Below are 17,371 nucleotides of genomic sequence, written 5' to 3'. Positions count from 1 at the left end.
TTACTAAACGCATCGCCTAATATAAGTGCGTCTATTCTATGTTTTTCATCTGCCCTAATGTTCAGATATGGTGTGGCGTAGCACATTCAGCTTATAATGTAGGTTCTAAGCAAGGCCTACTGGTTGTAAGTTATAAAAATTCGCAATATTGTCTTTAAATACGTCTTCCTACACTTCTAACCTTATGACGCCTCTTTTCTTTTGAGCCAGCAATCTTCCAATCTTTTGTTGCTCATTTCCACTGGAGATTTATTTGCATGACCATTGTTATCCCTGAGCCCTAGGGCCTCAGGAACCATAGTTTTTTTTTTTTTACCGTACACTAGAGGGAAACCTGGCAGCTTTCCACTTCGTCCAACATAGACGCCCGAGGCATGCTGTGAAGACAGGAAATTGGATTGATGTCTAGTGGCTTGTTGACTGTGCTACGGATTAGAATTTTTTGTTGTCCTTTGTCGCTTTCACCACTAGTTCTCACTCATGTTTTGTGCGCCTTGTGGTTGTGTACTGCAGCTAAGCATGAAGTTCATTTGAGTTCCGAAGCATCCGAAGGCACTTGAGTCGAAGTGAGCTGAGCACAGTGTCTAGCACCTGCTAAGCCTGAATTCTGTTCGCCCCCTCATTTGGAGTAGTTATGCAGCAAGCTGCGTTTTGCTCAGCGGGAACCTGTGCTACCTGTGCAGTGAAATGTGAAAGAAGGGAACAAGCTTTTTGTGTGTGTGAACTGGAAACGCAACAATCCGTTGCTGTGATCGCTGTGCCCATTTCTCATGGGAGTCTCGGAGACAATTAAGTCCTTCGACAAGCGCAACTTATAACAGTACTAGCCGAGGATTGCGTTTGATTCATTTCGAAAACTGGCGGTGGCCGCACATTGCATGCAGGAACGACACTTCATGAATTAATTCACACAAATGCCCGAATTTTGCACTTGTCAGCATGAACACGGCCGTCACTTACTTGCCGTAGGAGAGGTTTGCGCTTCCTAATTCATGTTTTTCATTAATCTGCAAACGCAGCGCCAGGACATGACGAGAGCCGGCACTTAGTGCGTGCAAACTTGTTTCTTATAGAAAAGCGGGGCTCGGGTAAGTTTCCCGCGGCACGCGTCGCGCAATAGCAGACTACACCAGTGAAACGTTTCTATGTTTCACAATGCGAAAAAAAGCTTCTAAAGTCTTGTAGTTAAAAAATTAACATGGTCAAACCAACATGGTTTGACCATGTTAACTACCAACTAGCCCAACTGGAAACCCTTTTAAGACAGTTTTTCTTGCAAGAATGTTCGCTCTAAAAAGCGTGTCTGTAAAACGCCAAAAGCATTTTTTCCACGCTTCGCTATGTTTGGCGGCATGAAGAGAAAGCCCTCTCCCGCCATGGGAAAATTCGGTGCATTTCTGCTTTTCTGCTTTATTGCAAAACAACATGTAATTTGCAAAAATTTGTACTTCTGCAATAGTAGTCATGCTTTATGGCCAAGCTAAGTGCGCCCTGCGGTATTCCCGGCATTCCCACGTTGAATGAAGTGCTCTTTCGTGGCTCTTTCAGAAACTCGCATAGACGGTGGCGCCAGCTTTCCCTCGAGGTAATTTTTAGAAACTCTATGAATCAAAGTGCCGTTTCTTCGCGGACCCATTCTTTCCTTCCTCTCAATGTCGCTTCAGTGTAGGTGGGGAGTGGCTCTATTTACGCTTTCCTCTGCGGGGATCACTGCCCAGAGCGGGGCGGGGGAGAGGGGGGGGGGGGAGGGTATGGAAGGAGGGAGGGGGAGTCTCAGAAAGGCAACGTGGGACACACCAGGAGGCCATCTAGGCCGCATGGCGGGTAGTACTTGACTGATGGGGACCGGAGGTATTGACAACAAGAGGAGGCTCACCACGACACTACATAACAGAGCACAATAGAAACACTGCACTGTCGTGGAGGAACATATGGATGGTAAGGCTGCCCGTACAGCGACTGTCTGGCTATGAAATGGGAGTGGTCGGTTGTGCACGGGCAGTTCACCACAAGAGAGCGCCACCGCTAGGGCAGTGCATGTTCAGGACCGGGGCTATCCGCTCCACTGGATCCGGAAAATTTGCGGCCTCACTCTGCGTTCAAATACCCCAACCTTAATACATGCTTGTTGTCTTTGTTTAACCGCCTAATTCTGAGGAGTTAGACGGTTTCACTGTCCAAATGCTTCTATTTTTGACCTCGGAAAAACGCGTCGTCTGCTCGAACAGACGACGGGCGGCACTCACCGCCTGGTGCCTCGGAACCGCAGGAACACACTTTACCGGAATTACCGTACGCTAATTTGTCGCTTCTTATGACCGGTCTGGCCTATTAAAGAGCCGTTTCATGACATCATGCTGCTGACGGCTACCCCTGACCGGGTGACCGGCAGCTCGGACGACGATGTCCAGGACGGCTAGCCACGACTGGAGATGTGCTTTGTTCCGCTGTCTTGAATATTTGGTTTATTTGGCGACAGTAAAAAGTGCTGAATTATGTGTAAATAGGGGCAAGAGCGCTTCATGGCTGCGATAGTGATTATGCGTCCTGCAAGGGATAGGTATATCACTCCTCAGCGTTCATAATCAAGTCGTACGGAACTCGCCTGAAAGCGTGGCGAAATACGGCCATTTACCTAAGTGGCCTTATTCTCCTGACAATGTGTGCGAAGACCATTTCGACTACGGCAGCCGAAGTAACTTTAATGTGCTCGCATTATAACGGTCATGCGAACGAAAACCCGGCGTCCGTCTTTACCTGTGTACAGCCTCCGCGATGCGAACCGGCAGTGCCGTGAACAGACCATATTCGCTTGCCGGCGCTTTAGACCACTCAGCCATAGCCGCACTTACTTTTTGTAGGGATAACTACATTAGGGTAGAATTTCGAGCCTTCAGCGTGGCTGCACCGCCTCCCTGTGGCTGCACCGCCACCCCGCGGCTGCACCGCCACGCTGTCACGTGGTGCGGAGCCGCTGTCGGGGTCGTGGCAGATCACGTGGTTCGTCACGTGGTTGGTCACGTGACCAGCCACGTGGTGCAGAGCAGCTGCTGCTGCTGGCGACGCGGCGCGCCGGCGAAAACTAGCTGCAACAGCTGTGCGCATGCGCCGCGTCAAGTGGGATGAAGATGAAGCAGAAACGCCCAGCGAAACGGAGCAGCGAAAGACTAACTTTGCAAATCAACTGAGCAAATTCAACCCGGTCAGTTGTAGCTACCGCTTCACTCCAGGTTTAACCAGAGCTAAGCCACTGCCAATTTTCTTCTTTATTGCATGTAAATCAACGTCTCCAACATTTCGAGCAGCTGCTGGGCCCAATGGCTCTTGGAACCAGTAGGTACTTGCCCTATAGTAGCACTCGAACATTTTTCTTAGTTTGGGTGAATACTTCGAGCAATGTCTTTTGCTTGCTACCTTTCTGAACTATTACAATCAAGGGCTAAACAAACAATTTCTATACTGCTAAGCGCACACAGAAACAATAAGGAAAACGCTAGCGACCTATGGCAGAATACCAGTCACCATGGTGACCACTGGATATTGCACTTCAAACCTCACTCAGCAAGCAGCGACAATAACAGCAACAACAAACTATGCAATACAACTTGCATATACAACTTACCACTCACATTCGAACTAAGTCTATGTGCTCATGCTTATATATTGTGACGCCCACGAATAGGCGATGCCTATTCTGCGTGGCCGGCATCGCTGACTACGCAGAAGATGAGGAGAACGAGGTGGATGCGCCTCGTGCTCGGCAAGTGGACACAGCTTGTTTCAGTCGCCCGTCGTGGTCTGAATAAGCCCCTGGTCGTAACATCTTGGTGGAAGGTACGTGCCGGGTATACAGGTTCCCCGTAAAGGGATCACCAGCTTCACCTTCGCTGTAGTCGTCGCATTGCTGGTCTGCCGCCTTCTGTGCCCATGATGTCCCTGGACGGCGACGCCCCGAGGTCTGTGTCCAGCAGTTTGTGGCAGCATTACCGGGACCCACGGTCCTTCGCGGGCTCATCCAGCGACGACGTCGATGAATGGCTCACCTACTACCTACGGGTGGATTGCTACAATAACTGGAACTCCTCCGCCCGGATTGCCAACGTCGTGTTTTTTCTACCGACATAGCCCTAACGCGGTATGACAGCCACGATGACTTTCACGGCATGGGACCACTTTCTAAAGGAGCTCAAGAAGTGCTCCGGTGACTGTCGCGAATAGGCGGGCTGAACAAGTGCTGAACAACAAGGGCTCAGCTTCCCGGCGACACATGTACGATGTACATTGAGGAAATCGTTAAGTTCTGCAAGGTCTTCTCTCCTTATCATGAAAGAAGAGGACAAAGTTGGCCACTTGCTTAAAGGAGTCGGGGAAAACATATACAATCTTCTTATCCGTAAAGCAAGTCTCGAGTCCGTGTCTGACGTCATCCAGCACTGCCGCGCGTTTGAGACTTTGAAAATGCGTCGCATCAAGCCGACATTCCGACATTTGGCCGGGGTGACGACGATGGCAGCCGTAGACACACATCGTCATGTGATCTGGCCTCCGAAATCTGCCGGATAGATTGCGAAGAGTTGACCAGGTTGCTGGCACTCACTCGGAATTCATTCCTCAGTGCTCCCTCTTGTGTATCCCGCGCGCCCTCCTCCGCCAGCCGTCGTTAATGCAGCGAACTTTGAGGAGCACCGGGTATCCTGAGGACTCCGGCCGGGCAACCTACCGCGATCGCTCCCGGAGCACCGGTCCCGCTTTTACCAGCATATACCGGCCGCATAAGATGAGCACTTTCGGCCCGATACTTCTCTGTCTAGTAGTGGTGAGTGCAATCCGGGGAGCAGAACGACAGCAAAAATGGCGTCTGAACAAAACTCTTTGTTTGGGCTGACTTGCGCCCACAATGGACTGAATCACTCGGCGGCGACGTAGCTGCATCAAGCTTACTCGGCGGTCGTCGAACAGAATGCCCGCCGCTGTCGGCCGTGCTCAATTTAAAGCTGGTAGAGAATTTTCGAGATAAAGCATGGAAAGTTACTATAACATTCTGGAACAACGCAGAATCAGCTCTGCCTGGATGCGATCAATCGAGATAAAATCTGGTCCCGTCTTGCATCGCGCGGAGTAGTGGCAGATTTGAAGAGTGAACAGACAAGCACTGCAAGGATTCGCGGCATTACTCCCCTCTCAAAGAAGCATCGACCCAATGCATGAAAACAAATAATGCGACTAGCAGCAAATAAACGGACCGTAAGAAAATTAACACAGAGTGTGGAAATGCAGTGTCCTTTAGCGCGCATAATAGGGCTTCAGACAGACGACAGGACAACTTCTGGTGGTACGCGGCGTCGCTGGGATGCAGTCGTTGCGTCGGGGTAGGATTCATAATCCTGTTCACCTAGCCGACGAAGAACCTTGTACGGGCCGAAATAGCGCGCAAAAGTTTTTCACTCGATCCACGGCGGCGAATGGGCATCCAAACCCAGACTTCGTCTCCTGGCTTGTATTTTGCGCTACGTCTTCGTGGGCTATACCGTAGGGCATCGGTCCTATGCTGGTCTTTGATCCGTAATCGGGCAAGCCTTCGAGCTGTTTCTGCGCGTTGAAGGTAGGCGGCAACGTCGACGTTCGCTTCTTCTGTAACGTTGGGCAGCATGGCGTCTAGCGTGGTCGTGGCCTCCCTGCCATGGACGAGCCTAAGAGGCGTCATCTGGGTGGTCTCCTGCACTGCGGTGTTGTGGGCGAAGACGACGTAAGGCAGGATGACATCTAAGGTTTTGTGTTCGGCATCGACATACATGGCGAGCATATCGGCGATGGTTTTGTTCAGGCGCTCGGCCAGTTGGTCTGCGGATGGTATGCAGTTGTCCTCCGGTGGCTTGTTTGGCTGTACCGCAGGATGGCTTCCGTTAGTTCCGCCGTGAATGCTGTTCCTCTGTCCGTGATGAGCACATCGGGGGCGCCGTGTCGCAGAAGAATGCACTCCACGAAAAATTTGGCGACTTCTGCTGCTGTTCTGTTCGTTAGGTATTTTGCCTCTGCGTAGCGGGTCAGGTAGTCGGCCGCTATGATGATCCGCTTATTTGCAGACGTTGACTTTGGGAAAGGGCCAAGCAAGTTCATGCCGATCTGCTGCAAGGGCCTTGAGGGGGTTCAATGCGGTTCAGAAATCCTGCTGGTCAGGTGGGAGGGGTCTTTCGTCGCTGACCATCTCCGCAGGTTTTCACATAATGTGCGACATCGGCCGACAATCGGGGCCGTCTTGATTGCGGCGGAGGGTGCGAGTAAACCCTAGATGTTCAGCTGCCGGCTCATCGTGTGAAGCCTGTAGAACTTCTTCGCGGAGACAAGCAGGTACAACAAGGAGGTAGGCCCTTTTGTTCGTTGCGAAGCTCTTCTTCACGAGGACATCATTCTGTACGCACAAGGAAGACAGTCCTCGCTTGAATGAGGCGATTGGTAAAGAAACCTTGCTCTTCCAAGTAGTCGATAAGACGTTTTAGGTCGGGGTCCGAGCGTTGCAGCAGGGCAAAAGAGCTAGGACTGATGAGTCCCAGGAAGGCGTCCTCATCGTAGTCCAGCGGTGGCGCATCTACAGGGGCTCGTGAGAGGCAATCGGCGTCAGAGTGCTTGCGTCCAGACTTGTAAACGGCGGTGACGTCAAACTCCTGAAGGCGCAGACTTCACCGAGCGAGGCGGCCAGAGGGGTATTTCAAATTTGCAAGTCAGCACAGCGCGTGGGGATCGCTGACCACCTTGAATGATCGTCCGTAGAGGTAGGGGCGGAATTTAGACGTAGCCCAGATGATGGCAAGGCACACCTTCTCAGTTGTCGAATAATTATCGTCGGCCTTGGGAAGGGAACGGCTAGCGTATGCGATGACTTTCTCCAGCCCGTCGCTTTTTTGAACAAGGACGGCGCCTAGGCCCACGCTGCTTGAATCGGTATGAACTTCAGTATCAGCGTTTTCAGCAAAATGCGTAAGGATCGGCTGGGACTGTAAACGACGCTGAATTTCTTTGAAGGCTTCTGCTTGCGGCGCTTCCCATTTAAATGGCACGTCTTCCTTCGTCCGTTGAGTAGGGGGCTCTGGGATGCGCGAAGTTTTTCACAAATCTTAATCTGCGCACTGCTTTCTTATCGGCCGGCAATGGAAGCTATTCAATAGTAGCTGTTTTCTGCAGGTCTGGGCGTACTCCTTCCTTGCTAACGATGTGGCCTAGAAAGAGCAGCTCTTCATAGGCAAAATGGCACTTCTCTGCCTTCAATGTTAGGCCAGAAAACTTGATGGCGTCTAGTACTGCTCGAAGTCTTTCGAGGTGCTCTTCAAAGTTCGAGGCGAAGACAACGACGCCATCTAAGTACACCACAGAAATTTGCCACTTCAGGCCTGCCCGCACAGTATCCATTACTCGCTGAAACTTCGCTGGTGCGGAACAGAGACCAAATGACATCACCTTGAATTTAAAGAGCTTATCCGGAGTGATGAACGCCGTCTTCTCGCGATCTCTTTCATCGACATCAATTTACCTGTAGCCGCTCTTGCGGTCCATCGATGCGAAATACTGAGCATTGCAGAGCCACTCCTGTGTGTCGTCGATGTGGGGGAAGGGGTAATGTCCTTCTTTGTTATGTTGTTCAAGCGGCGGTAATCGAAGCAAAATCGAAGTGCGCCGTCTTTCTTTCTCACTAGAACAACCGGTGCCACCCATGGGCTGTTTAATAAAAGCTGGATGACGTCGTCGCGAAGCATTTATTCCACTTGGTCCCGCGTGGCTTGTCGTTCTCGCGGCGACAGACGGTGGGGCTTTGACGGAGAGGTCGGACGTGCTGGTCGGTTATAATGCGATGCTAGGCAATTGGCGTTTGTCGGACCTTCGGCGATGATGAAAAACACTCGCTGTAGATCGAAGTAGATTGCGGACCTGGTCTTGTCGGTTCCGGGGCAGGGCTGGGTTGATGTCGAAAGTGGGCGAGTTCTGTTGGTCAGGCCAATCTTGTGCGGATAGGTCGGAGAGGGCGAAGGAGTCTCGCAGGTCGGACATTTCGGCGAAGAAAGCAATCGTCGTTACGCTGTTAATGTGCCGGTATTCTTCGCTGAATATAGTCAGCAGTACTTCGGTATGGCCATTGCGGAAATCTGCGATGCCCCTTGCGATACTGATTCCTCGGTCAAGAAGCAACTGCATGTTCCCCTCGATGATGGCTTCAGCTTTAATGACTTTCGTGGCGCCTACGGTCACGATAACGCTTGATCGGGGTGGGCCGCTCACTTCTTCCTCCAGGACACTCAGGGAAACGTGATTTTCCCCAGTTTTCATCGAAGCGATGGCTTTGTCCAACGAAAGCGTGATCTGCTGGGATCGGAGGTCGATGATCGCCTGTTGCTCATTAAAGAAATCCATACCCAAGATTACTTCGCGGGAACATAGCCGTAGCACAACGAGGGTCGCAGGATAGGCGTTTCCTTTGATAGACACTCTCGCTGTGCAACTTCCTGATGGCGTGATGAGGTGGCCCCCTGCGGTGCGAATTTGTGGGCCGTCCCAAGCGGCCGTGACTTTCCTCAGCTGTCCAACGAATATTCCATCCGACACCGAGTAATCGACTCCTGCGTCGACTAGAGCGGAAACTGTACGGCCGTCGAAAGTCACTTCTAAGTCGGATGTCCTGGCTCTTGCATTGCACGTCGCCTTCGGCGTCGGGTCACGGCTTCGTCGCGTATGTGAGTCGCGAGTGGGGCGTGTCGTTGAAGCTTTACTGGGTGGCGGCGTCGTTTTGAAGGCGGTTCGCTTCATGGTCGGGGTTGTCATTTTGTGCTGCGTCGGTGCAGCGAGTGCAGTTTCTTCATGCGGCGTTGATGGTTGACAGTTGACAGCCGAGCAGTGCGGACGCTTGTTTGATTGCTCTTTGGATTACGCGTGGTGACCGGGAAAGACGGACGAACGACTGCGAGAGCGCCGTGACTACGACAAATAGATGACTTCGTTGCTTTAATATTTTGAGTGTTTACATTTAGGCTAGTTATAGATCTAGGCTAGTTAGGTGAAGTGCTCCCGAAAGAGGAGGTCCGTAACCTAACAGCCTGGTCTTTTTCGGCCAGCAGCTATAGGTTTGCAGGGTTCATTTCTGAATTAACTAGTTTAGACTAGTGGTTAGCATTTCTTTTTTAGGTGATCGGCTTTTGCGGTAGGCAGAAGTTTATTTGAGCACGTGGTTGCCAGTGGTTTTTTTTTTCTAACATTTTGTGGTAGTAATAATAGAGTGCTGCTAAGATGGTCAAGCAACTGAAGGTTAAATGCAAGTAGAGTGAGACGTCGGTGAATTTGAAGGAAACGCGGTTCGAATCTGTAGAGGAGGCCGAAGGCGCGAATTTTACGTGCAAATTCTGCGTGTTAAGAGCACGCCTGGACAGTGCTGATGAAGCGAACACCAGCCTAGCGTTACGTATGGATGCTCTAGAAAAATAGCTACATGTAGAAAGGGCAGAGAAGCGCAAATTCCAAGATCAGCTTAGTTAAATGTTGGACGCAAAAATGGCTGATACCGCCATACGAGGTCACGTTGGCGGACATTCCAGCGCCAGCCACGTGGATGGGGCCTGCACTGGCATGGACAGCAATAGGAATGTAGGTCAGGAAGGTTCAGACAGGAACAGCTACGCACAGGTGGCAGCTAGGAAGTCTGGAGTCGGTGGAGAGGAGCGGAACAAGCTAACCCCAAGGAATGAAGTCACAGTCAATGATAAGAGGCAGCACAATCTGGAAGTTAGGAGGGGGGAAGGGAATACCCTAGTACTTATCGGTGGTGACTCAAATATAAGAGGGTGCAAAAGAGCTATAATGGAGCGTACAAAGGGTGATAAGCGGGCAGCAGTCGGGGCATTCCTGGGCAAGACAGTGGACGCAGTACTGAGAGAGACAAAAACGAACTTTCCAAGAACGTTGCAGAGCGCAATTTGGTAGTGGTAGCGGCGGGGATAAATGATGTCCTAAGTGGTGAAGCCGCTAAAGTAGTGGAAAGATAGTTGATGATTTAAAGGAGATAGCACAGCAAGTCCAGATCGTGGCATGCACAGTGCCGGAGGTGCAAGGACGGAACGGAGAAATTTCCAATTAGGTTGTGGCTGTTGTTGAGGAGATAAGAAAGTTAAGCCAGGAAAAAGGCTTTGAAGTGGCAGACATAAAAAAGGAAGTGCATAGAGTAGGCTTTGGCGGAAGCTTTACACGAGATTACATCCACTTTAATGGAAGGCTAGGAGCCGAGATCGGCTGGCGCCTGGGAAGCCGGGCAGTAGGTTCTTTAGGGGGTCCACTGCGTCTCATGGCGTAGGGGTAGGCAAAAGCAAAGTAGAAAGTTCAACAATGGAGGCTGACGCCAATAAAAATGGTCGCTAGGAGGTTCAAAAAGAAAACTACAAAAAAGAAATTTAAAACCAGGATTAGGTACATAAATCTGTAAGGCGGTAGAAAGAGAGCAAAGCCGTTAGAAATAGAACAACAGTTAAAGGACGAAGAAGCAGGTGTATACGCGCTATGCGAGACACATCTCAGGGATCTAGAAGACCCACCATTTATTGATGGCTACATCTGGGAGGGGAGCAACAGAACAACAACAAAGAGGAAAGAGGAGGAGTAGGTATGCTGATAGATCAAATAACAAATTGGCAAAGAATAAAGTCAACTTGAAAAGAACATCTCTGGGTATCAGGTACAATTGCCGGTAAAAGGACATGGCTAGGAATAGGCTATTTAGGGACAGGGGACAAATGCAGGCCAGAGAACAAGGATTCTAGTTAAGAGTCTCAATGGCGATATAAAGTAGTTTGGAGAAGGCACCGATATTATTATGCTGGGTGACATGAATGGCCTGGTGAATGAATGATCTGGACGGGTACATTGAATGTTTGACTATCGTGAGCGACACAACCTAGTTATTGTAAATAGAGAAACTAAGTGTGAGGGACAAATCACGTGGGAATCCCATAACAGGCAAACTACTGCTTAATGTCGCAGGGGAGGTATAGCAAGCTCGAAATAATGAAAATAAACGAAGAGGGGAAATACAGCCTCAGAAGTGATAATAAGCGTATTAGCCTACATTTGGGAGCCCTGCTCAAAACAGAAATGCTGGGAAGTCAAAAAGAGTACGCAAAATTAAATGACGAAAGAATAGCGCAAATAGCGGCCAGCATAGAGGATGCAATAGAGGAACATACCATGGAAAAGTGGGATTATAATCAGAACTACTCATTAGTACAAAAATAAAAGAAGTAAACGAAGTAAACCGCTGGAGAGGAAAGCGAAAGCCACGAAGTTGGTGGAATAAGGAAATTAGGGAGGCCATCGAATAACGACGGCTGTCAGCACGGGAACACAGAGCAGCAAAGAGGGCGCAGTTATCTGAAGAGGAAATAGGCCGAGAATGGGAATGTTATCGACAAAGTAAATAGCAAGTGCAGGTCCTTGTCCAGGCTAAAATAAAGCAGTCCTCTGATCGCTGGCTGGCTCAAGTTCGCGATGCAACAAAATGGGGGCCAAGAAAATTTTGAGACCATATAAGCTGGCTGGGTAAAGCAAACCAAAGAACGCAGGAAAAGATTCACGATGGCGAGAGAAAATGTTTAGAGAGAGATGCCGCAGTGAACTACATTGCATCAGTTAAATCTGAGTAATTTAGGAAAGATAATGGGGTAATCGCCCCAAATGAGGCAACAGCACAGGAAAGCACAATAAAAAACAGCTTAGAACAGACCAACCTTAAGTGGAAAAAGGCGGAACCAAATATTCTAAAATGCGCGTCCGCAGAGATAGATAAAATTCCAATCAAGCTAATTTATGAACTCGAAACAGGAGGCAAGGAAACACTGATAAAAGCATTGGAGACATTCATAACAAATAAGCAAAATCCGCACAGCTGGAAACACAGTAGAGTGAATTTGATTTATAAAGGGAAAGGCGATAAGGCGAACATAAAATTCATTCCGACCGATTGCGATAACATCAGTTATATACAGGCTGGCGATGCAGGCGGTAAAATTAAAAACGCAGACATGGGTAGAAAGTAATAGAATACTCGGAGAACTTCAGAACGGGTTCAGAAGTGGTAGGCGCTGCTTTTCCTGACGTGCCTTCCTGTCCAAATGAATAAAGACGCGGACTCCCCGACCCGGAATTCCAGAAGACCAACGGGAAGGCTATTGAGCCTTCGGGAAGAAACGTGGCTGCAAGGATGTCGGAAGCAGCGACGACAATGGCGTCCCCACGTGGTCGAGCATTCCATCGGGTCGACAAACCGAGTGTTGTCATCATTAGTCAGGCTGGGGTTGAAAATTTACGGAGAGCTGCGTCTTCGACAGACGTTACGCGTTCCGGTCATCAGACGACGAAGTGCAACGTCTTTCAACCCCTGCTGGGAGACAGCCTGACATTCCTGTGCCACATGGGCCCGCATTCCTGTGTCACGCACGCGCATTCCTGGACCACATGGGCGCAGTCCGGACCCACGTGCGCTCCCGCGTGGAAGCTGTGTTGACGACAAGGTGACCGGGTCCTGTTCCCTTTCCATCGACAGAACTGCGAGAGAACATCAGGACCGCCCTGCCGTTGGCGGTACCATCAGTGCCATCGTCTCATTGGACATCATTCTTCGAGCTCCATTCCTCAGCCAAGGATCTGGGGATTAGGAAGGGTATTTAACTAGTTGCTGGATTGGTACCAGAGACCCCTCTTGAGAGAGACGGTTTGCTGAGAGACACTCCCGACCGTTAAGAAGCTCTCTTTACTGAGAGGCACTCTCAGTTGCTCTCACGTGTACAGTATGTAAACAATCTTTGTATAAAGTTTTCCACGTTTTCTTCCTCCGATGCTCCTCGTCCCTTCTCCGGCCCGACCACGCTACCCCATCCCAACAAGTGGTGATCAGCGGCGAGATCCGAAGCCTGGGCCACTCAAGACAGAGAGATGTCCACGTCCAATCACCAGCTCCAACTGACCCCGGCAGCTGCGTGATTGGCTGATGGCACCAGCTGCGCTTCTGAAGACCGAGAGATGGACAAGTCAGGTCACCGGCTCCAACGGACCCCGGAAGCTACAGGACTGACAGCGTCATCGGTATCTCGGCAGGGTGAGTGCCCGATTTTTGCCATTTATTTCGCCAGACCGCACTAGCGCAGGCAGATGTTAGTAGTTGGATTTTGGTTATCTGGGGAGTGAAACTTCAGGTGTTTTGTGTTTTGTTTGCTTCAAGGTGAAGCTTGTGTTTTAGCGGGGATTAGCGGTACGAAGTGTGTTCCGCGATGTAAAAGTTCGAGGTAAAGCACCTCCTTGAAATTTGGAAGAACTGGGCATTTTGGTAGACCCCACGGAAACACGAGATGTGATTTTGGATGTTATACAGGCGGAGGAGGTGACAATCGAGGAGGCAGACGAGGCGTGGGAGACAATTCTAGAACGAAAATCTGAGATAGAAAAAACAAAGGCTCAGCGAAAGAAAAGAGAAGCAAGAAATGAGAGGAACGCTTCGCCTAGAGAAAGAGGAGCATTATTATCTTCTTGAACAACAGGAAAGGCGTAGGCTCCACGAGGAGCAAGAGAAGCAATATCTTCGTGAGCAACAAGAAAGACGAAGGCTTCGTGAGGAGAGTGCCATATTACTTGAGGAGAAGAAGAAGAAGAAGAAGCAGATAGAGAACGGGTGGCTAGGTGTAAGCAACGGGCGCAGCTAGCGGCCCAGCTAGAGGAACAACGCAGACGAGAGCTGCAGGAGCTCACGCGTCTAGTTCAGTGGCGTAGAGCTCGAGATCGTTTGCGGACTTTCCGAAGAGGCGAGAGTTTCAGAACTTACCTGACGAATTTCGAGCGGATCTGTACGGAAGAGGAGCTAGACCAGGGCGAATGGGCAATGATGTTGGTGGCTATCCTCCCTTGTGATGTCGGCGCCGAACTAGCAAGGCTGTCCGACGAGGATGCCGACAACTATGAAGTAGTAAAAAGAGCCCTCTTCCGCTTCTTCGGCGTACGTCCAGAGGCGGACTGTAAAAATCGTAGTGATGGCAGCGGGCAGCGCTCCCATCAGAGTGTCAGCGACCAGCCCCCAACCTTGCTTTGTCAGCTACGGACACAGTTGCTGCTCAGGAGAGCAGAGACAGGGTAGGTTCGAAACGAAAGAACTGCCAGTTCGGCAGCAACAATTGCGGAAGCTGTCGATCTAGAGGCAGATGAGAAGGGTTACATCACCGCCAGCCGCAAGAAAGACAGCACGGATGGAAATGTCAACAACAAAGAACTGCGTAAGGCCGATTCTAGCCCTGATACAGATGGCGCGCTGGCAGATAAGGCAGAGGTTCCGCGCCAGAAAGACTGCGGTGAGCTAGTGTACTGCTGCACCGAAAGAGAGCTTTCCGGGGAAGAGCGTCACGGAGAGCCACCAGATAACAGCGTTGAAGCGCCAAGACAGAGCGTAGCGTTAGTTGAACAGTGCGATGTTGCTGTAACCCGGGATGGCAATGACGCTGCTCCGAAACCCACAAGTCAGAACAGCGAACTGTTATGCTCTGCAGACGTTCTAATGCAGGCAGATTGAGTTTCCAGCGGGCAGTGGCCCACAGATAGCGCCCGCTGACAGTTCGATTGTAAGCGCAGAATGCGGCTAAGCATTGCATCGAAACAAAGGGCAGCTCAGTGATGAGGAAATCACAGCGGCTAGTGACAGACCGCAAGAAAATAAGCTATCGTGCTCGGAAAAGATGGCAGCGAACAGTTCGTCGGGTGAGCCGTCGCCTAGCACTGAGAGCCAAGCGCGAGTGAGGCCGCTACGCAAGAAACATCGCGAACGCAACGAGCTTTCGGAGATTGATGCGTCAACTCTCGATGCTGAGGCGAGGTCCGGCAGCTTAGCACCTGACGACACCTCGAGAAGTAATCGAGAAACTGGCACCGTTTCCCGTGGGCGGCTGCACGGGAAGAAAAATGTGCGCGCCACAAACACCGAAAGTGTGAAGGCTAATCGGCAGTGTAACGGCCCGACATCTTCGGCGCTGTACAGGAAATCAGAAAGGCGTCAAGTGCAAAACCAACCAACTAAGCGTGCAAGGCGAAAGCCACCTGTCCCACTGTGAGACTGTTGTCTTAGGAAACTTGACACGTGCAGCGTGCTACACAGAAGGGCGCGCGGACACCACACAAAAGGGCGCCACAGAACGCGGGCGAGTCGGAGGGGACAACATGCAAGGAAAAGAGAGAGGAGGAAGCGGCCCTGTCCGGCACCCTTGCCCTGTCGCGTTCAGTTTTCAAAGAACCACCGATGCTTTCGACGCATGTCACACAAACGAAAGTCTCTAGAGGGTGTTGAAAGAGGGGTAGCTAATCATCCTCTCAACTTTAGGGAAGCCTTGGCGGTCCGAGCACGACCGCGCAGGGCGAGGCTGAAGGAACAGTGAATTGTTGGAATCAAAAGGCTGTTTCTAGGCAGATTACAATAATGAGCTTTTCTTGTGTTTACTGTTTTCCTTTTCTTTCTTTTTTACTTTCTGTAAAAAAACGCAAACGAAGTTTTGAGATTTATACCTGAACTGCTTTTTTCACTTTAAGTGTGTTCTTACCTTCATGAAACCTTGTACTCTTTAGGAATTTTTCGCGGTAATGTTGTAGCTTAAAGACGTTTGCCTTATAGTGTAAATACTAAGTGCTGAGAAGTTCAGCGCACTTGTACATAAAGTTAGGCTGCGCATATCGAGAGTTCCCGTTGATGAGCGGAAGTACAGAGAAGTCATTTATGGGCCAATGTGGCGTAGTAAATCGCGTGAGCACTAAGAGATTACTTCTAGGTTTAATTTTTTGAGGCTTGTTATGTGGTTTTGCAAGAAAAATTACTTGCAGTATTGGTTACGTGCTAGTGTCCGCACTTGTACATTTGTAGACTAGGTAGCTCGCGAGAGCTTCTATAGATGCTACTTGGTTTGGCCGCATGAAATTGTGCAGAATGTTTCTGCACTGTTTCTTGTGCAAGCTTTGCATATTTATGTCGTGTCTGCTGCCATGCAGAACGAAAGGAATACCGTATGGTCAATTGTGCTCGTTGCAAATGAAGAATAGTTTGGGGCAAAATTAAAGGCTCTGTCGAACCTCTCGGTTGATTCCTCCCTGCCCGGGTGAAATGCCAGATCGTTTTAACCTTTCGGACCGATTGTACACCAGTAGTAATTTTCATTTTATCTTGAGTGTCATGTATGACAAAGTTTGAAAAAGGGTCCGTACACTTGAACCCTGCATCGTGTTCACATTCCGTGTTCATTGAGGAAAATTTTGGTTTGATTTATGGTTTAACATAGAGGGATTTCTATAGTGTAATCTGTTTTGTTTTGGTGTTAGTCTGGCGGGACGAATGGGTTTCAAACGGCACTTGCTTTTGTTCTGTGCGGCTTGGCGTTTGTTGTCCCGTTTGGCTCAACTCGCAGAGATCATGGAGCTGGACTTCCCCTGTAGAGGAGGAGAGTCCTGAAGAACTACGGAACGAGAACCCATTCTCGCAACGTTCTGTCAGTCGAGTTGCGTAGGAGCAGTTCATCTTCCAGACGCATTGCCTGGTGGCGGGGTTGCTGTTATGCCTGGCGTGTCTTCCAGTCCAAATAAATAAAGACGCGGACTGTCCGACCAGGAATTCCAGAAAACCAACGGGAAGGCTATTGAGCTTTCGGGAAGAAACGTGGCTGCAAGGATGTCGGAAGCAGCGACGACAATGGTGTCCCCACGTGGTCGAGCATTCCATCGGGTCGATGAATCGAGTGTTGTTCTCATTAGTCACGCTGGGGTTGAAAATTGACGGAGAGCTGAGCCTTCGACAGAGGTTCCGCGTTCCGGTCATCAGACGACGAAGTGCAAGGTCTTTCAACCCCTGCTGGGAGACAGCCTGACATTCCTGTGCCACATGGTCCCGCATTCCTGTGTCACGCACGCGCATTCCTGGGCCACATGGGCGCAGTCCGGACCCACGTGCGCTCCCACGTGGAAGCTGTGTTGACGACAACTTGACCGGGTCCTGTTCCCTTTCCGTCGACAGAACTGCGAGAGAACATCAGGACCGCCTTGCCGTGGGCGGTACCATCAGTGTCATCGTCTCATTGGACATCATTTTTCGAGCTGTATTCCCCATCCCTATTCGCCAGGGATCTGGGGAATAGGAAGGGTTTTTAACGAGTTGCTGGATTGGTACCAGAGACCCCTCTTGAGAGAGACGCTTTGCTGGGAGACACTCCCGACCGCTAAGAAGCCCCCTTTACTGAGAGGCACTCTCAGTTGCTCTCACCTGTACAATATGTAAATAATATTGTACAAAGTTTCCACGTTTTCTTCCTCCGATGCTCCTCGTCCCTTCTCC

Source organism: Amblyomma americanum, chromosome 10, assembly GCF_052857255.1.
Source record: "Amblyomma americanum isolate KBUSLIRL-KWMA chromosome 10, ASM5285725v1, whole genome shotgun sequence".
Taxonomy (NCBI): domain Eukaryota; kingdom Metazoa; phylum Arthropoda; class Arachnida; order Ixodida; family Ixodidae; genus Amblyomma; species Amblyomma americanum.
The sequence above is the reverse complement of the archived record's forward strand: the minus strand, read 5'-3'. Positions refer to the sequence as shown.